General features: G+C 43.4%; 1 protein-coding gene across 1 annotated transcript in view; it reads left to right on the top strand.

The window, feature by feature from the left end:
- The first annotated feature begins 1,136 nt into the window (after positions 1 to 1,136).
- The window catches only part of LOC140693514 (uncharacterized), a 62,974-nt gene continuing 40,494 nt past the window's right edge, over positions 1,137 to 23,616 (top strand). The window contains exons 1-2 of the mRNA XM_072957334.1: positions 1,137 to 1,269; positions 22,982 to 23,167. The gene's annotated coding sequence lies outside the window, so the exon portion shown is untranslated. The remainder of the gene's footprint in view (positions 1,270 to 22,981; positions 23,168 to 23,616) is intronic.

Below are 23,616 nucleotides of genomic sequence, written 5' to 3'. Positions count from 1 at the left end.
CTATGCATTTTACATTTTCAAACATCCGTAATCCAGATATATTCTTGTAAGGCAAGGCTTTTCTTTTAATTGAAGTATAGTCAAGTTTACAATGTTGTGTCAATTGCAAGGTGTTTTTTGACTTTTGAATTAAAAAATACTTTTTCAGGAGGGAAATTAGGTGTATTTATTTGTTTGATTTTTTAAAATGAGGTACTGGGGTTTGAACCCAGGACCTCGTACATGCTAAGCATGTGCTCCACCAATGAACAGTACCCTCTACCCCAAGGCAAGTTTTCTTATCCATTATTATGAAGCTTAGGAGTTCAAATAAATTGAATAGGAATCCAGATCTTTTGATCCTACTGTGGTCCTTCTCTTTATATTCTGCTGAAGGGGGTTGGGGAAGCATTTCCTTTGTTCATTTCTTTATTCAGCATTTTTGAGCAGTGACTTTGCATCAGGGCCTTGCTAGGTGCTTGGAAATAGAAAATAAGAAATGACCTTTCTCTGCAGAGGCAGGAAGCCTAGACCAAAAGCTGGGTAATGTGATCCGAGCTACAGTAGCCATATGCAGACTCTGAGGACAAACTGTACCCTTGGATTTGCTTTGGCTTCCCTTGTCTTCTGGCTGGTACACACCAGGTCACCGCAACCCAGATGGGCCCGTAGCACACAGCAGAGAATGTACCTCGATCTCCTCTCCCCTCTCGGCAGGGCCTGCAACATGAGCATCCCTGACTACGTGCAGTGTGCTGAGGACCACCAGACTCGTCCCGTTGTGGTCCAATCCATAGAGATCATCTCAGAGGAGAATTTCTTTTGCATCTATCAGCTACTCACCTCGGTTAGCCATATCAGCCCTTGTGGCTCCCAGTGGACACTCTGTATCCACTACAGGCACCGCTATGTGCCCGAGAATCGGTGGAGCGTCTTCCAGAAACACCCCAAGGTCGTGGGCCTTGTCACCATTACCGAATGTCTCTCTGCCAAGGCCTTCGAGAAGCTCCACATGCAGAGGAGCTGTATGGTGCATCGCTTAATGACTCTCAGCTTTTTGTCTTTGTGCAGCATGGGGAGGTATCCGAGCAGACACGCACCGACGTTGCCTTCAATCTAAGAGTACTGCAGGGTGGTGGAGAAGAGGACCGAGGACTTCACTGAGTCACTCTTCATCTTGCTCAAGTCCAAGTGTCTGGATGGTGGCCCCAAGAATTCTGGGGACAAGATCCCCCTCCCCTGCATCCCGTTTGAGAAGGAGGACTTCATGGGACTGGACACAGACAGCAGGTAAGTTTACCTGGAAGCCAGTCCACCTTGGCTGTGTGCTGGATTGCTTCCCTACATCCAGAAAGGGATCAGCAAGGAAGAAGTCTGTCTTGTAGCCAAGGGGGGAGGGAGGTGCAGCCCGCCGGTTTCCAGACATTTCAAAGTGAATCCGCCTTTATTTCAGAGAGATCCTTTTAGGGTTATTGTGGACACTTACTCCCGCTTTACAGCCAGGAACATGGTGGGACCCCTGGAGTTGCTGTCCAATAAAGTAGCCAAAGCCACATGCTAGGAGCACTGGGGAGGAGGCTGGACTCAGCTGAGATGTACTGTAGGTCAAATGCACATCAGACGCTGAGGCTTGTCTAGTAAAAGTACATAAACTATCTCTCTACTTCCTATATTGATTACATGTCAAAATAATAGTATTTTACATACAGTAGATTAAGTAAGATCTGTTCTTAAAATCACATTCTAGTATTTGTTTTTTGTTTGTTGCTTTGTTTCTTTGTTTCAAATTTTAAACGTGGCAACTGGGAAACTTTCTTTACATGGCTCTCATTTCATTTCTGTTGCGCAGCCTGTCCTGGTACATGCTCATCCCTTTGCTTATAGATGAGATGCTGAGCCCCGAGAGGCAGAACGAGGCGCTGGTTGAGCTGCGGCTGGAGCCGCTGTCACCTGCCTCCCAGGCCCAGCACCTTTTCAGCTCAGGCCGTCTCTTCCTGCCCGACAGCCACCATGCCAAGTTAGGACATCAGAAACACCGCCAGGGACTTCCTAATGAACTCCTTATGCAGGGAAAGGCGTATCACGGTGTATGGGACAGAGCAGGGAAATGTTCATTCCCACTTTGTCCCTGTGATTAAGTCAATGGCCCCACTTTGCCTCGGAAGTACAGATGAGCTCTTCTGGGCTGCCTACCCCCCACCTTCTGCTCTGTTTCCCCGTATATCTATCATGTTTTCCCTCGGGCTGAAGAGGGTGAGATGCCTTTGCCGAGACGTGGTCCCCCTTTGCTGGGGTGAGTGAGGGAAGCTGTGTCCCCCCGGCCTACGGCCTCGGTCCTTGAGTCTGGAGAGGGCTCATGGTGGTCCCACAGGTGGCGGTCAGAAGACCTGGCATGTGCTACCGGGCCCGCTTTGGAGGTGGTGCTCTGTGATTCTTGAACTTACCTAAGATCAGATCCTACTTTCTGGTTGTTGGTAAGTTGGAGGAGAAGATGCTAGGGAATTAATAAAAAGAATGTCTAGACCAGCCCTGTGAGTGAGAAGCACAGGGGACACTAGTCCCACCTGCGAGAGCCCACCTAGCAGGCTCTGGATGAATTTTCTGTTCCTCCCCAGAAATACCTCTATGGCTTAAGGAAGAGGAGAGGCATGTCGTGGCCATGATCTGTACTTGTCCTCACAGGGCCCTGTGATCTACATGCCCGCACTCCCCATCTGCTTCTTGGAGATGAGCTGGCATGTTTAGGAGCCTGGGCACTGCTGAGGGCATAGCTCCCAGCACCGTGCTACACAGAGTCTCGCTCCGTTCACCTCATCTGTCAACTCCTGCTGAGGCCCCAGACATTAGTCAAGTAGGTGCATCAGCGAAACCTAAGCAGGGACCACCTTCTCCCCCTGGACAGACTGGTGAGTGAGCAGTGGAAGCCTGGAGCCCTGCCCCAGCCCCCACGCCAGTGCCACTTCTTTTGTCATAGGAGGCACTGGTGACATTTTTGCTCAACAAATGCTTGTCTCTGAGTCTGCAGACCCACCAGAGAATGCCAGCTTGTTTTTGCCTTTTGAAGTCTGCCCTTGGGACTTGGCGGAGTAGCCGGATGTGTACTTAGCCCACAGTGGTTCAGCACATTAAACCTGCCTCCTTGTGGGTCTGTCTATTCTGGTACCATAAGGGCTCAGCCAGCATCTGAACGTCATTGAGATAACGCGGCCAGTGAGCTCGGGTCAAGCACATTCTCCTCCAGTCACTTTTACTCCATTGTTTCTTTTACTATTCCACAGTCATTAATTTTTTAAACAATGCTTTGGTGCAGGAGCAGAGCCTCATTCTCTCCTGCTACTCTTGGTGGAAGTGAGTAAAACGGTTCAGACTGAAATGCGACAATAATTTGTAGCTCAAAAGCTGCCTAGTCGCTTGTAGGTCGAATTTTGGTTAGGGGAGCTGAACACGTTGTGGTCCCCCGGCAGCGCCGCTCCCCTCAGGCCCCTGCTTTCCCTTGAGCAGGAGGTGAGGTTGGGCCTCACCATCCCCGCGTCCCTGGCCTCACACACTCACATAAATTCTTGTACATGCAGTCAAAATTATTTTTGTTCTTGTGTGATTCTAATTTTCTCTTGTTCCTCTTTTCCTTTTTCTTTACTCCTTTTTCACTTGTACTGCCCAGTGAGCATGTTGTTGCTTCTGAAAATGTGGGCTGTGCACACCCTGCATTGGAAATAGCCAGATTGCCCTCCGTACAGTCTCCATCGCTTTAAAAAGCAACAACTTAACAGCTGTTTTGATCCATCTATTATCTTAGTCATTTTTTATTTTCTAATTTTTTGGAATATTTGCTTTGTTAGCTCATCACCCACTGGTGTTTGATACCTGTTGAAATCCTTGCTTTTGAGGAACATGTTTGGTCCTCCTTTTATTTGATGACAAATGCGCCCTTATTAAATTTGTTTCATTGTTTTGAAGAAGTAAGATGTGAATTGATTTAGTCGGCTGCTCAGGGATTCTTTTCATGGAGTATTTAAACTTGTAAGGTCAAACTCTGCAGCATTTTGCTCGATTCCTGCTTTTACACAAACGTGCTCAGCACGCGGTTCCTGGCTGTCGCTGTGTGACGTGCGTGACGTCGCTTCCTGGCCGGCGGTCACTGGTGAGGATGTGGCCGCCACGGAGGTGACAGCTGCAGGGGACGCTGTTGGAGGAAGAGGTCACCGTTTGGTTCTTTAATTTTTTTTTTTTGCATTCAACTTCCCCGTGCCATTTACTTTACTTTGCCTTCATAAATGGGCAGAATTGGGTCTAAAATCCATGCCACTATTTTTTCCCTTTACGAGGCTGGTTTTTCTGAGTATCAGGACAACATGGCCTTCTCCTAAGTAGCTGGCTTACCTGGATCTGTTGGGCAAAGGGACTGCTAAAAGGGCCGTAGCTTCCTCTCTGCTCCAGCCAGTGGGCATTCAGAGCTGGGTCTGTGGTTTGCCTCAGCAGCCGTGCAGACCTTCCTGCCTCGGCCTTTACTTTTAACCCATGTTGGCAGTAAAGAGCTGAATCCATTTCTGTTGCAGCTGACGCCCACCACGTGGGCCCCCTAACGTGTCGTTAGTTTGTGGTAGTCAGTCCCCAACACCCCAGTCAACAATGAAGGAAGATGATTTGTCCAACCCAGGACCTTGGATTCTCAACCCTACCCTGGTTCATCTCACCTGGTGGAATTGTTTGGCCACCACCATCATGCTGACCATGAGGCCTTGTTTCTCCTTTCATGCTCTGGTCCAAATGTGGACACTTCATTTTTCACTGAATTTGTCTCGCTTGAGACAGGCCAGAATATCTGAATGAGTCCATCACATTCTGGGTGGGGAACAGAACAGAAGTAAGTGTCGCAAGTAGATGGAGTCTAGGCTGTCCGGGTTGGCAAATGCAGGCTGGGATCTGTGATGGCTGGGCTGTACACTGGACACAGGCCTTTCCCATGGCTCCTGAGAGCCCATGAGTTGAAGTGATAACAGCCTTGCGTGGGTTCCCCCATCCTCATCTGCTCATTGGCAAGTGTGTCTGCTAATTAGGAGCTCCCCCAGACCTCGGGCCCTTCAAAGCTCAGACCATGGGAGAACCTTGAGTCCCTTCTCCTGGGCCTCCTGTGTGAGAATCCACTGCCTTCTGAGGTGACCAGCGGCAGGAGATGCCTCCCCATCCAGGGAGCACCCTACGGAGGACTGTTAGTGCACCATGCTGTGAGCTTGTGTGTTTCCGGCCATGGTCCCTACAGAACTACACTTGAGATGGGCTTATTGATGGAGATAACAGGACTGATTCCAGGGCAGGGCCTGGGGGAGGGAACAGTGGAAATTGAATGTGACCTCAGACACCTCGGTGGGTGCTGGGGCTGTTACTAAAATGGGGAGTCTGGGAGATACCTGACAGGAATGGAATTCCAGAGTAAATGGTGGACATGAGGCATTTTTAAGATGCCATTTGTCATCCAAATTAGGACTTCAAAGAGGCACTCGGGTCGATGAGCCTGGGGCTCAGGTGAAGGAGCCGGACTAGAGATACACGTTGGGAGTCGTCATTCTTAGCTGGTGTTCACAGCCTTGCATGTGAATTAGATCATCTCGAGAGCTGCAGACTGAGACTGAGGGGGGCAGGGCTGTGTCTTGGTTGGAGGAAAGCCCAGACCATACAGCTCTGGTGTGTCAGTCAGTGGCGTTTGCCATTTTCAAAGCAATGCCAGTTATCCTTAAGGGGCCAGGGGCTGGGCAGGGCCAGCCAGGAAGAAATCTGAAGGGAGGGTCGTGGCCACGTGTGCGTCTTGGGAAGGTGCAGAGGCTGCAGGGTACGGGAGGGTAGACTCCTCAGAAGCTAGAGTTGCAGTGAGGAGTGGGGAGAAGTTAGTCACAATCACCTGTGAGGGAGGGAGGGAGGCCTAGGGAGCCCCACCTTACCGGACTCGCTTTCCCATGAACAGAAGGCAGTCAGACAGAGGATCTGAGGTGAGAAGGGATGGGCACTGGGAGGGGAGCCAACCTGGAGAATGGTGCTTGCAAAATTCTGGAATAGTCTCCCTGAAAAATAGAGTTAAAAATACCCAGACTCTTAAGAACATTGTTAGTGACTTGGGAGGAGGCAGTTGTTTTTCTGGCCTCCTAAGGGTAAGGCATGTATCCAGGGATACACAGAAGATACGGGCAGTCTGTTCCGGGGGCTTGATCGTTACCGGGGGAACAGTGCAAGTTTAAAGGGGGAGAAGGGCAGCGGAGGGAAACTAGCCAGGCCCCGTGTCAGGTACCAGTCGGCCGCCCTACTTGCGTGTTTCATTCACATCCATGCCTCCCAGGTGGGCGGCGGCAGCCCCCTTTTGGGGATTGAGAAGCCTTCTCAGAGGGGTTAAAGAATTGGTCCATTTAGCGACTAGTAAATGCTGTAGCAGGATTCAAGCAGGGCCTTGTCAGAATTCAAGGGCATGTTCTCTCTACTGTTTCCAGTACTTCCCTGTTATACCTGGAATGGTGAAGTGGGTCAGTTTTGGAGCCTTTCAGAAAAAGTATGATTTAAGCGCCTCTGGACTGTTTCACAAAGCTCAGCATTCTTTGATGGTTCTGAAGCACGCAGTGATTTTCGTCCCAGAGAGGTAACGTCTAACTCCTTTGATGATGACGTGGTTGCAAATGGTGTACAGGTGCAAAACCAGACTTTGCAGCTTCTGAAGGGAAACTCTCCAGTTCTCCCTTGGTCGGCTTTCTTCCACGGGATGTAACTGTGCTGCAGCGTAGGCCTGAGCTTTCCATATGGAGTGAGAGTTTAATATCCGATGTTAGCATAAAACGGTCAGATGAAGAAAATCGAAGTTGACAATTTATTTTTGGGTTTCATTAGTCAAGATATACTATCAGTTAATGGCCCATATAGCAAATGAAATTGAGTACAGGACATTGCATTTCTTACTTTCTATTTAGAGTTCTCTTACAGAATAATGTTGCCTGCTTTGGAACATCAGCTCCACCACTCACGGCACCTATCAGTGTGTTGGTGTGATTGCATTTACAGAGTGAATGTAATCTGGGCTTCCTCAGCCCCAAACACTTCAGTGCAGAATCACGGGCTGTAGACGTCTGTTAGTCACGCAAATACTTCTAAAATTATATGATTCCAGAAAAGAAAGAAGAGAGAGAGAGAGATTGCCTTTATCAAATTTCCTTTCAGTTCTAAATGAAAACTGTTGTTGAGCAGCTCTGGTTTCCTTTGGATAAGAATATATACATTTCTTTGCATGTAACCTGGGTTTTGGGCTAGAACACCAAGTTCTTGCTGTCCACAAGCCACAAAAATAGTAGCCAAATGGCACACGTGTGAAATATTTTATACTTTTTTCTGAGAAAGTATCCTTGAATTTGGGACTTGGGCTGTGATTTCTGCTTTTTGATTCCCCCACCTGTCTTGTAATCTCTCACTCCTTCCCACGTGGTTCCCAAGTGTTCGTGGTCTCAAAGGAGCGGGCAAACACCCAGTTGGTCACCATGTACTGCTGCTATAGATAGAGCCCAGACAAGACTTAAAGGACATTATCAGAGAGAACTTCCTGGAAGAAATGGGCTGTACATTCAGTTGTGAGGACAGAGTAAGAGTCAGCCAAGAGAAGGAGTCAAGAATGTGGCTCAGGTCGCAGGTGCAGCCCGGGCAGAGGCCTGGAGGCTTTTGGCGTGGGGACCCGGGGAGAGTGCCCTGTGCGGTCCAGGGTGGAGGGAGCCCCTGCTGGGGAGGACACTGGAGAGAGTCCGGGGTGTAGGGCTTTGGAAGAAGTTGAGTTTTACTAGAACTGACACAGTAGGCAGTGAAGGGTGTCAACAGAAGTGACCCTCAGGGAAGGTACTTCTGGTTTTGCTTCTGATATACTACAGACAAAAGGGTCGGGACGGGTGAGAGCAGGTATGTCTGTCCCTTTGAGATCCAACCCGTCATTCATTTATTCATAACACGTGCACTTCAGTGAGTCTAGGGGAGAGAGAGTGTAGCCACATAAATAAGCAAAATGTATTTGCTTCTTGAGAGCTTAGCGTTGTCAGTTAGCCTAGAATGTTCTAGGAAGAGAGGAACAAATTGTGGAGGTTGGAGGGAGGGAAGGCTTCCTTGGGAAACAGTCAAAATGAACCTGGAGGCAAGTGGGAAGTAGGAGCAGGTCAGGGGGCTCCTGAGGTCACTGGGGACCTATGTACTGAGATGAAGCTGGGCGAGCAGGGTCTGGGGTGGGGCTAGAACTCTACCAGGGAGCCTCTGAACTGTTTGAAGTGGGGTTGATGTAATCAAATTTGTGCTTTGGGAAGGCTGTCGTGGCTTTGTGTGTGTGTGTAGCGGGGAAGAGGTGGAGGGTGCCACCAACTGGGGGATCATTTGAAGACCATTCACAGGCTGGGATATGGGCTTCGGGGCTACTTGGGGACGGCAGGGGCAGTGTGGATGCCGGCTTTTCTTATGGGGGACTTGTTAGCGGGGCTGCCCTAGAGGCACCTTGTGGCTGGAAGAAAACTGATGGAGGCTGCCAGGGGGACATTCCTCTTCTCTCTTTCCATGCCTAGTGTGATTATCTTAGCTCAGCCAACATTTGGAACAAAAGAGCTAATCTCCAGGGTTGCCCAGGCCTTTGTAGAGCTCCTTCGAGTGAGATCTGATAGGATTTAGGTTTGTGTTCAGATCTGGATGTTCACTTAGCTAGAAACGTCCTGTCATTTCGATTTCCATAGGGGTTTTTATTCCTGATAAAGATTGCTTTCTTGGTGAGAGGAAAATTATTACAGCTGTTGTCTTTTTCAAAAAAAATCATATGTTTTAAGAGCTTTAATATTCAAAAGAATAGGAATATATAAAATATTTAAGGAAGTCTTTGGTGTGGTTTCTTTGCTTTCTGAGCTAATGTGGACTTAGAGCCTTTGTATTACTTAATAGCACATCCTTGTCAGTATTTAAAGAGCTGTTAGTGAGCACCCCAGGCCCCACCTCTCAAAGAATCGTTAAAGTTTGCTCTGAAATAGTGAGGTCATAAACGTCTTGTTTTCAGAAATCAAAAGGTTTTAAATACGCACCATAGCTCCATTTATAAAATAATAATAAGTTCAAAATTAAGAAAATGGAGGATAATTGATTTTTTTTTAAAGCCTAAACATAAACTTTCTTGTGCTAATTTTGCAACTGGAAATTTTGAAAAGAAAAATCCTACTGCAATATCATCTACGTGGTATATATATATGAGTTTCACGTTTGAAAAGTAACTGCGCAGTGGTTCTCAAAGTCAGGAGCATTCCAGCTCAAATACTGGCAGTGGTGGCTGCTGGTTTTCAATGGAAGAGCCTAAATTTGCCTTCTTAGCTTTTTTTTTTTTTTTGTACTGAGAAGGTTGAGTAGTGCTTTGCCAGCATGATTTTCGGGCAATTTGAGGGCAGCTGTCGTGTTCCAGCAGTGAGATATTTCCATGCATTTTATTTTCTGGACATCACCAGGGCACATGTGGGGTTTGTGCCTGCAGGCTGGAATGCTGCAGGACTCCCTAATCCATCACCATTATGTCCTGGTGCTGCTCCGGTCAGTGAATGATTTTCTGTGACTTGGAGGTAATGTGGTCTGATGGTGATGATCAGACGTGCAGTTAAATGCTATTAATTGAAATAAGAGTAACCTAGAAACATTGCTCTAACAATACAGGATGAGGGAGGAGGATTGGCTGAGCTGCTTGCAGTGGGATGTCTTCTCAGGTGACTCCCTCACCGTGATTCCTGCCAATATCCGCCCCAGCCCTGCACGGTAGTCCTGCCGAAGCAAGCAAGCACTTTGCTCAGAAACGCACTGAATTTCCTTGCGCCTCTGTTTGTTGGCTTGTTTTTGAAAACACATTTTGCCCTTTGCTTAAATGCCATCCATGCTAGTCACCCCTTACACTCATTCTTCTGGACCTCGTCCATACATAGCTGCTGAATGGATGAACAGAATGTAGTATCTCCATGTAGTGGAACATTATTCACACGTAAGAGTGAATAAAAAAGAAAAAAAAAAGAGGAAAATGAAAAATGCCACCTGTTTTGGGAAGTCCACCCTGACTGTTCAACCCACATTTTTCCCTTTGAAACACAATCACTTATGCTCCACTCTACTCTTTTTGATAGTACTTACCACCTTCTAATAATCTTTAACGTTTCCAAAAAAAATAAAAAATAAAGAGATGCTGATGCCACTTCAAAATATACAAGCCTTGCTAACAGCATGTTAATTGAAAGGAAGCAGACACAAACGGCCAGATATTGTTGATTTCAGTGATCTGAAAAGCCCAGAAAATGCACATGCAGAGGCAGAGAGCAGGTGATGGTTGGAAGGGGCTGGGTGGAGGGGGGTTATGGAGTGAATGCTAGTGATAGGGGGATTCTTTTGGGCTGATGAAGTGTTCTGGAAATAGAAGGTGTTGAGGGCTGCACAACTGTGATTGTGCAGAAGACTGCTGAGCGCTGTGTCTGGGAGTGCCTGTTGTTGGGGCATCTTTATTTTGTTCACATCCTGCAATGTGAAGGGCCATCTTCTGCTGTGGTCATTCTACTCCTGTGAGTGGTGAGGGTCAGGACTTTGTAGAGTCCTGTTTCTTTTCTCCCTCTGGCTGAGTGTAGGCAAAAATATTTAAGCCTGAGAAAGTGCTCCATCTACAGAAATGTCTTTCAGTTTTGCCTGGTGTAAAAATCTTGAGAGCTTTTAACCGTTGAGGCTAGTCTGTGGGGGTAAATAGCCTATGAAGCCTGGGTGAGCCCGGGAAGAGCCGCACTTCCCTCCCAGACACGGGTGGGGATTTCACCCCCTTTCAGGCAGTGAAGGGCCCAGACCCGTGGGCAGACTTGACAATCGTGAATATTTACGTGTATCCGCTGCTTCATCTTGGATATTAATTTCAAGCTGAGTCAGTTTGTGACGGCAGCCTCATCCTACAGCAGGAATTTATAGTATCTGCTCTTTGAGGTGAAGACCTGACAGACTTGATTATTTAACAGTCTGCTTTGAATTGATATCTCAGATTCCTTTGTCAAAAGCAAAACAGCAGAAATACAGACGTCCTTTAATTCCAATGTGGCCTGGAACGGGTTTAGTGTCTGTGCCTCAGTGGCCTTATCTGCGGGTGGGGAAGATGATAACAGTGCTTCCCTCAGAGGAGCTGGTGAGGGGAGAGTGAGAAGCACAAATGGAGGACTTACACGAGATGCTCATAAATGACCGAATTTAGTGCTCTCCGCCTGGTGAGGCCTTAGGGGTAGAGATGTCAGAACAGAGCAGTCCTAGCCGGAGCTCGATACGTGATGGTAGCTGTTATGATCAGTATCACCACTGTGGGTTATCAGGTAGTTTTAAGACTTGGTAATATGATTTCATGAATAATGTTAAAAGACTAGACATCTCAGATCCAGTTTACATAGTCCTCAAGATTTCTTCTGAGAATTGGATGGTTTCTTCCCTATCTTAAATCTGAGATGAGTCTCTAAAAATTTCCGTATTCCTCCATCCTTTTGCTTTAATTCTCTATTTCTTAAAAAACAAAGTTTCTAGATGGAGTTACTGGGGACTGAATTGAGGGCCTCATGCATGCTAAGCACATACTCTCCCAAATGAGGTATAATCTCTTCCCTGATTTTTTTTTTAAATTTACATCTTAATTTTCAGAGGTTAGAGGCCTCTAATTATTTTTCTGGAGACTTGTCCATGAACCTGTAAATCTACAATTAATGGACAAAATTTGGTTTATTAAAAAAAAATCTATAGAATATTCTACAGTCCACCCAAAAGGAAATACTCATGGACTTAAAATGTTTCTCCTTTAAGGTGATTTCTCCTGTTTGGTCGAGCTTAATTTGTTAACAGCCATCCTCATCATCATAATGACCAAACTCGCTGTGAGTGGACGCCTAACTGAGGCTAAAATGCTTTGCTCATATTTTACTTCATAGCAAGTGTTTGATTGTAGGTATCAGTGTCTCCTTTTTTGTAGCTGAGGGATTGAGAGATGGGTCAGCTTGCCCCAAATGACACGCAGCTGGCGGTGGCTAGCTCGATGCTGGAATCCAGGCTGCACAGGATGAATTCTCAATTGCTCCTCTAATCAGCTTCCCGTTGAGTGTTTTCCCGAACTCCTGTGAGCCCATAAATGACCGATTTTAGCTATCTCAGCCTGATGAGGTCTTCAAAGGAGAGACACCAGTGAGAATGAGAGGCAGAGTGGCATAAATTAAAATTGTACATTTTCACAAATGTTTTATTCTCAGGTAATGACTGTAAAGGAAATAGTTTTTTAATTTAGTGCTTTGTGAGAACTAAAAACAAAACATTTAAAATAACTATTGTGCAAGAGAGAAGTGGTCTTTGAAAGTCCAACTGTTGCTAATGATGTTACTTGTTTTTTCTAGTGGTGCTTATTTACTGAAAAATTTCCAAACACTGAATTTGTTTTATGTAGTCTTAGTATGAAAGAAAACTTTGTCAGTGAGTATTGTAAGTAAAATCCTTACTCTTTTCTTTCCTGATGATGAATATCTTAGTTGTTTACATGGCTTAAGTATATTTTGTCATTTGTGAAATTTGAGTAATATGGTTTACCTTGTCTGACTGTGAGAGCTGGACGCCTTGTATACAAAGCACCGTAGAGGTGCTTAATAAAAATGTGCTTTCACAGTGACTGATAGTTTAGAAGTATCAACTCTGAATACTAAAAAGGGTAGCTTATTTCTGATGCATATTCAATATGTGTATATATGATATACATTAATATGGCTTAAAGTAACTAGGATTGTTTTTTTTTAAGTGCAGTATGAAGCTTTAATGAAATCTGTGTCATTCTAGTGAGACAGGGACTACTTAAATTGCCTTAAGCAGACGACCTTGAAGATTATTTACACAGAATGTAAGCTCAGAATTCATGTTGCCGTGTAACCATCCATCAGACATTTAATTTCTCGGGATTCTGACCAGAACCATTAAGTTTAGAAAAATCCACATTGATTATTATCAGGGAATAAGCTTCTCTCTTTTGTGACTAAAGAAAATTTTGATTTTTTTCTGCACTCTTTTCAGGTTTTAAAATTTCAAAATTTTGATTTGACATGTCACTTTTTTAATAGAGAGAATAAAGCTCATGCTGTTTTAATATGTAAATAAATGTTTTTGTATTTCAATACCCTTCTATGATTTCCTGGCTCTTTGAGAAGTATTTTGCAAGATACTTAGATTACCTACTGTTGGAAAAATACAGACGTGACTTTTATGAATATAGGCCTAGTACAGTTCTGTTGGTTTTTACTACAGTGCAAGACATGAGACCTAGGAGAGCTTTGCTGCTGATTGCCAGGAGGACAGATCTCAGGTCTCAGTCTCCCCTCGTGTAAAATGAAGTGGCTGGACTGGATTCTTTCCTCTTCTAAGATGAGCTTCCATGAGCCTATGTCTTTTGTTTATATTTAGGAGTATTAGCAATATCAGATTAAATACTGAATACCCCTCCATCCCCCCGAAGCAAAGTGCAGTATATGCTACATAAGCTTCTAGTTATCTGATTCTCGTTTCTCATCTTACAGTCAATTTTTGTGTTGCATGTTTCCCGGCAACCTGGAAGGTCTTTTTAGCCATAGGTGGCGCTGTTGCAACTTTTTACAGTCTTAATTTTTCTGTTTGTAAAATAAGGCTTAAACAATGTGATTTTATTTTGATTCCTTTGCTTAATGCTTCAGAATAGCACAACGTCCATTATGTCTTTCTACCTGGAAAATTTTTTCTGCTTATATCATAGTTTTATTCTTTTATCTCGCTGTGAACATTTCAGACTTGCTGTGCAAACAATGGCAAAATCGGGCTTTTCTTCTAGTGTTAGAAACCAGTGAGCCGGGATATTATAAAACAGCTAGAAGCTGCCTCTGGAGCACCATAAAGCTGAAAGGTGTGTTGAGTTCCCTGAGTATTGACCCCGCCGCTGTGTGTTAATTGGTGGGAGTTGATTTGGTACATATATGATGGGGTGTAGTTTCTTGACTTGGGTTTGCCTGCACGTGCTGACACTGAACCATGTGATCCTGAGTCAGCTCGTTCTGAGTTTTCCCCTCGTCTGTGAGAAGGGGACACTCATATCTGCTTTGTAGAATTGTGAGAATTAGTAATTATGTAACATGTTTACCACAGTGGGTATGTCAAGAGAGCTCATAAACTTTAGCTGCTGTTTTGTGTGCAGCCATCATTTTATAGTCTTTGGTAATTACAAAGAAACAAGAAAATAAGAAAAGCTGATTTTATGATGAAAGATATTTGAGGACGTTCCATAATTCCTACACCCATAATTTAGCATCAGCAGAGTCAGAACTGTTACACAGTCGCCCTGGACCAACGTTAAGCCACAGAAATTTTTGTTACTTCATATATGTTGGGGCCTAAGGGGAACCAATACTTATACACATGTTGTCTCCAGCAGCCAACTGAGAGATGACACAAAAGAGTAGGCAGGCGATAAATGTCTTCTTTGTTACTGATGAAGCCACATTCTCCATGAACTTCAGGGCTGTGGATAAATGAGTGTCATGATACTGTGTCCCAGAAGTAGAGACTCACCCTGTCCCAGGTATCTCTGGGCCACAGCAAGCCTTCCCTTGAGAGAATGAGCCCCATCATGCACAGGGCTGTTCTGCAATGGAGCTGAGCATCCAGGGTGCTTCCCTAGGGTAGTCAACACTGGAGGGAAAGGAAGGGTTTCACATGCCCTGCTTGTCTCCCCGGAATCACAACTCAATCTGTTAATGTGAGGAGGGCTAGCTGTGGGCCAGGGGTCAGGGCTGTGAAGGGAGTAGCACTCTGCATGGCCCAGAGGAGTGGGGAGGAGGTATCCCTTCCATCAGTTTAAACAGGTGGTGGGATGGAACAGAAGGGTTCATCCCATGAGTTTATAAAAGGAGAAATAAGAATTTCCTTTGGGTATTAGTCTAGCCAGGAAACACAGAAGATGATTAGGAAGGAGACTTGTAAACCACTGTAATATTAATTTGACATTTGTTGAGCACCCAAAATGTGCTACATTCTTTTCTGAGCGTTTTACAGAAATGAATCCTTCAATCTTCTCAACAAGCGAGTAAGGAAGGTTTGATTGTTATCCCAGTTTCACAGTGTGGAAATTGAGGCACACAGAGGGTAAGTTGACCAAGGTCACAGAACTAGTAAGTGGCAGAGCAAGTATTTTAACCCTGGCTGTATGGTATTGTGGCTCCCAGAATGGGCTTTGGGTGTTTAGATGTATCTGCATCCCTCGATTTCTGTACGTCTGTGCATCAATTAGCCCAGAAAGGACAGGGAAAGGAGAGTTACACAGGTGCTCACAGTCGTGTCTCGGCAACTGTCCACGAAGAGTGCACCGTGATTAGAATTAATTGTTTTCCAGGCAGCAGATCTGTTGGTATAACAGAAATTTAGTCCATTGAATTCATCTAGAAATCCTTCCTGCTCTGCTTCTGTCCACACTTGCCATGTGACTGCCTGCCCGTGTTTGGGCCGTGGAGGAGAACATATACTCATGGTTGAACTCTGATATTGCAGTCTGGTTCATAGTTTCACATCTTCTGTTACATTAATAAGTTAAATTTCTGGTTTTCTTGCATCAGTGTCTCATGAGTTTGGTTAATGTGAAACCAGTCCATGGGAGCCCAGGGGTTATGATGGTATAAATTTTTAGCACGTTGTGGCACTTCTAGCCATGCAGACATGACTGGGGGATGTACGCCTTTCTCACTGATTTCTCCCAACAGCAGGGTCCTCTCACGGATGTGAGGCTGGGAGCTCTCTGAGTAGCTCAGTCAGAGGCCAAGTCCACCAATCCGAAAATGATGAAGTACCTGGAAGTGGGTTTAATAAAAGTAAAGGGCTTCCAGGTAGTCCGATGGGCTGTTCAAGAAATTTGGTGAAAAGCTGTCCACTGTCTGTGGTTTAGCTGCTTCTTTGCTATTGAAAAGTCTGGAGTAGATGAAGGGATTTTAAAAAGCAGAAAGGAGTGATTTCAGGTGGTACATCCACACCGGTGAGAAGTGATGGATGACCGCCTGTGTGAGGCACAGACAGAGTCTTACAAACTTCATAAAACAGCTTCAAATGCTCTGCCATCTGAGTGCGCTTCATATGGGGTCCAGTTCATCACTGGTCACGCTGTGAGGGCAAGTAACTGACGATGGCAGAAAGGACACGGAGGCATCAAAAAGGTCTCACTCATGTTCCCTGTTTAAAGAATGTGGCACAGTGTATTATATTTGAGCTGGTTTTTCACTGAACAGTTTTTAGTGTTTTCTGGGACTCCCCAGTGCCCCAAGGTTCCATGCAGCTGGGTGTCCCCTCATTGCAGCTCCGTCAGCGCTTGCCCTGGGCTGATGTGGTGTCACGGGAAGCAGGACGGTCAGCGTCCCCGGCTCCTCTGAGCTCCGTCTCCTCATCTGCAGAGCCTGGTTTCCCATCCGTGTCTACTTAGTAGGGTTGCTGAGAATCACACGTGATGGTTATCAGGTGTGATTTCTGGTTGTCTCTGCGATTGGCAAATAGCCAATAATTGATAGAAACTCTTGTTTTTTTTATTGTAATTGTGTCTCCTAGATTGCAGTGGTTTTTAGTCTGCATTTTTTTATAACTTTACTCATTTTTAAATATGCCCTTATTTTATTTATTTTTTTTTTGAGGTACTGGGGACTGAAGCCAGGACATTGTGCATGCTATGCAGGTGCTCTACAACTGAGTAATACCCACCCTCCTTTTCTGCACTTAAAAATAAATATTGCAATACACAAAATAGCTCTTAAACTCCATCATGGGACCTGGTCTCTGTATAGGCAAATGAACACGTATACTATTTCAATAAGAATAAATGCTGTTGAGACATAAGTTTCTGAATCTGTTAATGTGCTTAAAAACGATCATAGCTAGTGATAAACACGAGACTTAGATCAAGGACTTTTTAGGGTATGTTTTGCCATCATGGGAAATTACATTCTACCGAGAAGGCTAATTGGGTCTCTTTGATATTTGGATGGTTTAGCAGGTGATCAAGGCTTTCCAAAGCTGACAGTTTTGTATTTTAAACTAACTACAAAGTTATCTTCTAGAAGATGGAAATCCTAAGCTTGTGAATTTCCCAGTAATCCAGGGGGTATGTGTCTGTGTCTGTGTCTGTGTGAACGTTTGTGTGTGTGATTTCAGGAATGTAGAAATAAGTTCCATATAGACTTCTGATATCTTTCTCTTCCAGTTCAAGGTTTAAGCATATACTTACACAAATAAATTGATTTTCTTTTGTCATTTGGCATATTGGCGGGAATAAGAGGTTCTCATACTTGTTTCAGAAGGGTTGGGAAGCATGAGCTTAGAAAACGGGAGGAGAAAGAGGCAGGGAGACACTTCACACTTTGTGCAGTATATGAGAAACGGTAGCTTTTCTTTTCTCTTTTCTTCTAAAGCAAACTGGCTCTGAATTGTAACACACTATTACTCAGAATTGCTTTTCTAATCAGATACAAGTGCCTCAGATTTTTCAAGGCAACATGAATGATGAAATGTGTTTTAGCATTTATCTTTAAAAGTAGTTTTATTTCTCAAGTAAAAGACTATAGCCTGTTTCTTCCAGCGTCTCAAGAAATTCTCATTGATCTATGTACATGTTCTATGTGCTTATTTTCTTTTCTTTTTTTTTAAGTGCTTGTTTCATTGTGGTGTGAATCAATGTTTAAAATTTCTGGATTTTGATCTTTAGAAAATGCTGATATATCAGAACTGTTAAAAACCTGATTGTTCTTTGGTCCTTGTTTGGTGGGGCACCCTATTGATTACTCTTGTCTGTTAAAGAGAGAAATTCTTCCTCTAGCCTGCAGATCATTAAGTGTATGGTTTGCAGCATGCCTTTAAATTTCATTGAATGCATTGAACATGATTGTCCAGTGAATTTTGAGTTGACTCATAGTAATGACTTTGCTTTGATTCTGTGGCTTTTGCTCCTCTCCACAAGAGCTTGAATTCTCTGTTGCATTTTGTATACGTGTTCTTCACAGTGGAAGAAATTTTGCATTTTTTACAGAGGTGGTTTTTCCTAACACCTCTGAATGCCTTCTGTAATTGATACAACAAAAATCTGTTATTTCAATGCTTAATTATTTCATAAACTAGTTTTTGGCTTAATCAGAAACAATGACAGAGTGATAATAAAAAATAGGAAAACTTTCCTTCCTTTGAAGAATAGAAATCAGGTGGTCAGGCTCACCCATGCTTTGGGCCTGACACACTTAATCTCATGTCATTGTGTATCATGATTCGGAGATGGAGTTGCTTCAGGTTTATTGATTTTTGTTTTAACATTTGTGTTGAATTCTTTCTCCAGGCTTATGTATCCTGTTGGGTTTGTTGAAACTGTAGAAGGGAAACAAAAGCTTTTTTTGGTTTCCGGAGGCCTGAGTTGCTGATGATAAGGGTTGAGGGTGGGCTGAGGAACAGAGTGACACTCCCTCTGCTCCCAGCTGAAATTGATGAACAATGAAATCAATTAAGTGTATCGGTATTTGACCAATAGAAGTTAGCGAGCCCAAACTGGCTAGTTATGCCCAAAGAAAGTACTGAATTCACCTGCAGAATTAGGTGCTTTACCAAGAAGAAGCAGCTTAGAGCAATCAGAAAAATCAGTCCTATGATGAGATATAAAGTAAATATAATATCTTTTATTTCTGAAACTTTTCTACGTTAAGTTGTGTAGAGCTAAAATTAAGTTTCAAGCACCAGGAGTTAACAGTGTGGGTGGTTCTGTATGATCATTATTCAGGAATGTGCCTAGACTCTGCTAGAGTGGCTGAAGCTGGCAGGAAAAGACCCAGAGCCAGGATTTGTCACCTTAGGGTGTCCTCCATAATGGTTCCATGTGGGAGCCCATGATTGGGTTAACAAATTGTAACAGATCCCAGCCGCCTGTCAAATTTAAGAAGAAAACGTATGCTTAGTAACTGCTTTGCAAGCAAGTGCCTGTGCATCCTCACTCCTGTCTCCTTGCCTTAAAAAGCAGAGATAATGCTTTGCTTGCGTAGATGATGTTTTAGATAGCACTCTGCTCATCGCAAAGCAATGACCCAGGCCCACAGCTATAAAGGCTGGGCTTGTGTGCAGTTAGATACTCTATTATCCCCCAAGCAAGGACCTAGCTGGTCTGGTGGTCTGCTTTGTAATTCACATGTCTAAAGGATGTATCTTATTCCCCTCACCCCATGACTTACCTAAAGATACACTAAGCCTTTGTACTCATGGTGGATTCTACAATCTCTGTCTCATCCTTCTTTCCCCAAGTTCCTGCTTACTATCACACAACTGTTAATGACGTTTTCCTTTGATTATACACAATAAATATGGGATCATTTGAGAGGCTCGTGGAGTTGGGTCCCTACGCCCTCTCTCTTTCGTGACTTTTTCCACAGAGTCTTGAGTATTCATTCCCTGTACGTAAGACTTCTGCCAGCCAGAACCCACAGTTCCAGGTGAGAAGGATGCAGGCTTTATCTCTCCTACCCGAGGGAGAGAGAGTAGAAAATTGAGATCTGCTCTTCCGTGGTCCCTTCCTGCCCCAGGTCTGCTCCAGTTCACCTGCAGCCTTCTGGCCTCTGCTCACACTGCCTCTGTCCCAGGACTGACAGCAGCCTTTTCTTCCCTGGTAAACATTTCCTGTGCCTTTTAGAAGTTGGTCTCTTCTCTGCAATACAACCCTGGCAGATGTGATGGTGGTAAACGTGCTGGAGGGCAGTCACTTGGGGACTGCCAGGAGCCATGCTGATTCTCCTGAGTCTCTCATTCGGGGTTACAGAACTGTCGAGCAGCAGAGGAAGCCCTTTAACGTGAGGCCAGCTCAGCATTGCATCACTTTCATTTTATTTTTGAATTTTCAGTGGAGAAATTATTTGTAGCAAACTGTTCCAGATTTTTGGCTGCCTGCTTTCCTCACCACCATTTCCTTGTTGGCTCTGGTGCTTGTTGTAAGAACCAGGTTTCTTCTCTGGTTATTTCTAGCAGCTGGGCTTGCCGAATCCTTGATCTGCATTTGAAGCAGAATGCTTCTTCGTGATGTCAAGCTGATTTTCCTATTTCTGAATATTTCGTGTACACTCAGCAACTCTTTCAAGTGAAATGCTCTTGTCCAATTCTGTTAACCCATATTTGCCGATCTCCTGCTTTCATGCTGAGGGCAGTTTCTTCTTCCTGTAATAAAAGTTAGCAATTTGCATTTACTATTTGAAGGTTCTGGCCCTAGGTGCTTTTGTCCTTAACAGTTTTAATACAATTCACCCATTAAAATGTGCAGCGGTTTTTACTCAAAGCCCAGAATTGTGCATCGCAGTCAATCTTAGAATATTTTCATCCCCCAACAGGAAGCCCTGTATGCACAAGCAGTCATTCCCATCTTCCTCATCCTCCCCCAGCCCCAGGCAGCCATTGTTCTCTCTCTATGGATTTGCCTGTGCTGGACATTTCATGTAAAACAAGTTATTTCATGTAAATGGAACTGTCTATTGTGACTGACTTCTTTCACACTGAGTAACTTTTTCAATGTATTTCCAGGTTGTGGCCTGGGTCAGTACTCTATGCTTTGCTATTGCTGAATTATATTCTACTGTATATCTGGGCCCTACTGTTTACCCATTCATCAGGTGATAGTCGTTTGTGTTGTGTCTGCTTTTTGTTTGTGAAGAGTAATGGCGCCGTGAATACTCCTGTAGGAATTTTTATGTGGACATTTGTTTTCAGTTCTCTTACTTGTGTGACCGGAGAGCAGAAATGCTGGGTCATTCATAAACCAAATGTTCAACTCTCTGAGGACCTGCCAGGCTGTTTTCTAAAGTGGCCACCCTGTGTTACATCCTCAAAAGCAAGGGCTGCGCGCTCCGCTTCCTCTGTGTCTTCATTAGTGCTTGTTACACATTTTTTTTTATTATAACCTATTGTAGTAAGTGTGAAGCGGTTTCTCCTAGTGGTTTTGACTTGATTTCTTTTACAGCTAATGATATTGAACATCGTTTGATTGTGCTTATTGGCCATTTGTATATTTTCTTTGAAAAATACATTTTCAGATACTTTATACACATTTTAATTGAGTTCTCTTTTTCTTGTTGAGTTGTAGGAGTTTTTTCTTTTATTTGAAGATACAAATACTTAATCAGATAAATAATTTGAAAAAAATTTCTCCTCTCAGATGTTTTTTCACCTTCTGGATGGTGTCCTTTGAAGCAAATTTTTAACATTTGATGAACTCCAATTTATCACTGTTTTCTTTGTTCCTTGAGCTTTTGGGGTAATATTTAAAATCTGAGGTATTTTATTTAAACTTTTATATAAAAAATAACTTAATTCTTAAGACTGTTCTAGGAGATGGGTGCTGTGGCTGTCCCCAGTCTATGGATAGGAGACTGAGGTGCAGAAAATTTCACTGAAATATCAGTGTCACAGCTACCCAGTGCTGTGGGATTTCAGACCCTCATGTTTGTCCCCAGCATTTGTGATCTTCACCACCATGCTCCACTACTGCCTGGAATCATTAATGAAAAAGTTTTCCTTTTTTGATTTCTTGATTGTTTGTTTTCTCATTGGGGAACTCACCTCTTCATTTTCCTTGCAGAGATCTGTGTAGGTTTATTTTAGATCTCATGTACTTATTTATTACACAGGCTCCAGCGATGATTGTGCCTAGTTGATCTAATCAATTCATACTCAAGTCTTTCCTGCTCATGACACTAAAAAGAGAGTCATGATTTACATAATGCTCAAAGAAGAATGTACTTGAGTGATTTTATTTTTCTAACCAATCAAACAAATCAAATAAAAACCCGGTGTTGGAACAGATTATAAGCCCTGCAGAATAGGGTCACTGTCTTCCTTGTGTTTCATTTGATTTGTCACAGTGTCTGGATAGTGCCTTGCTGTCCAGCAGTTTTGTGAGTATACGGTGCTCGTGAATCATTGTAAGGAAAGAATTTTGACAACAGACTGTGTTGTTCATTTCACAAGGGAAAAGATCATATAGAAATACTGCTCAGATTTATTTTAAAATTAAGCTTGGTGTCTTGAGAAGGGTTCAAGAAACCATACAATAATCTTTTTCACTAATTTTAAATCTATCTTAGACACATTATGCATACATAGCAGAGTAACTTATCAACTAGTTTTGACAAGAGGAGTGTATTATTGATTATCTATTTTAGTTGAAATATTCTACCTGGGATAAAGTAATCAGTGCCCATAAATGAACAAATATGTTTGTATTTCTATGCAACATGGGGGCAGACTTCATATGTTTTTATATAATATATATGACTGTGTGTTTTAATCTGTCTGTCAGTGTTTTTATAGTTTTTCATCAATGTTGTAACTTTAGAATTCTTCTATGGAAATCACCCCCAATTCTAGTGCAGTTTGTACTGTGTATCCTGTCTTATGCATGGGATTCCACTGTCCCCTCACTGAGGAATTTCCTCTCCTATTGAGTTAGTAGCAGAGTTAAAGGAACTGTGATTTCTAGGCCTTTGCTCTCCATGTGTTTGCAGTTGGCTGTCAATCAAGATTTTCTCTTTCTTGAGTTTTCATTGTTCAATTAGAATTTTGGAAATAACAATTAATATGTTGCAACACTCTCCCTAGAAACTTGATGTGTTTGTGCTTTTCAGTTTCCAATTTACAAAAAATGTAAATGCACTCTTGTTTTTAAATAGTCCTTTTTCACTAGATATTTGTTTACTTCTTTATAGTCAAAATATTTTTTTCCCAATGAATGAATAGGTTTGCATGTTTTAAAAGATACCTTACTTTTTAAATTTCTTATTCTAACAGGTATATTCGTTGTACAGAATTTAGAAAATAAGGATAAACACAATTATAACTTAAAAATGGCCTCTAATCTCACCTGGAGATACAGTTGTAAGGTTTGAAATTGAGAATTACAAGTCCTCTCAAACTGTTCTTCTATTTCAAGTACGGTTTGGTTACTGAGATCCTCGAATTCCCATATGAATTGTAGCAGCAGATAGTCAGTTTCTGCAGAGGAACCCACTGGGATTGTGATCGAGTCCACGTTGAATATATGGATCGCTCTGGGGAGCACTGCCATCCCAAGAATGCTGTCATTTGATTCAGGAATGTGCGTGGTGTGTCTGTCCAGGTATTTAGGTATTCTTTAATTTTTTTCAGCATTGCATAGAGTTTACATTGGATTATTTTACTATATATTTTGCCTTTATACTGAGGACAAGTGTGCAAGGTACCGGGATCAGAAGTGTATTGGAGCTCCGCAGCTTGCTGCCACCATGGACGCTGTGCTCTTGCTTCGCCCACTGTACAATGTTGCACAAAATAGGACCTAAGTAACTCTCTCTTGAAAGAATGATTATATGATTGCTGGATGATGCTTGAGAGTCCTTGTGATGATGTCTTTTTCCCAGAATTTCCCCTCTTCTTTACTATGCCCTTTCCCTTCCTTTCCTCCAGCCTGTGTTTCAGCCTGCCTGTGGCATTGATTTTCCTTGTCTGTGGACTCTTCCTTTCACTAGTTCGTGATAATGTTACATGTGAGATGTGGAAACTTGCTAGATGTCAAGAAAGAGGAAATCC

Source organism: Vicugna pacos, unplaced genomic scaffold, assembly GCF_048564905.1.
Source record: "Vicugna pacos unplaced genomic scaffold, VicPac4 scaffold_19, whole genome shotgun sequence".
Taxonomy (NCBI): domain Eukaryota; kingdom Metazoa; phylum Chordata; class Mammalia; order Artiodactyla; family Camelidae; genus Vicugna; species Vicugna pacos.
The sequence above is the reverse complement of the archived record's forward strand: the minus strand, read 5'-3'. Positions and strand labels throughout refer to the sequence as shown.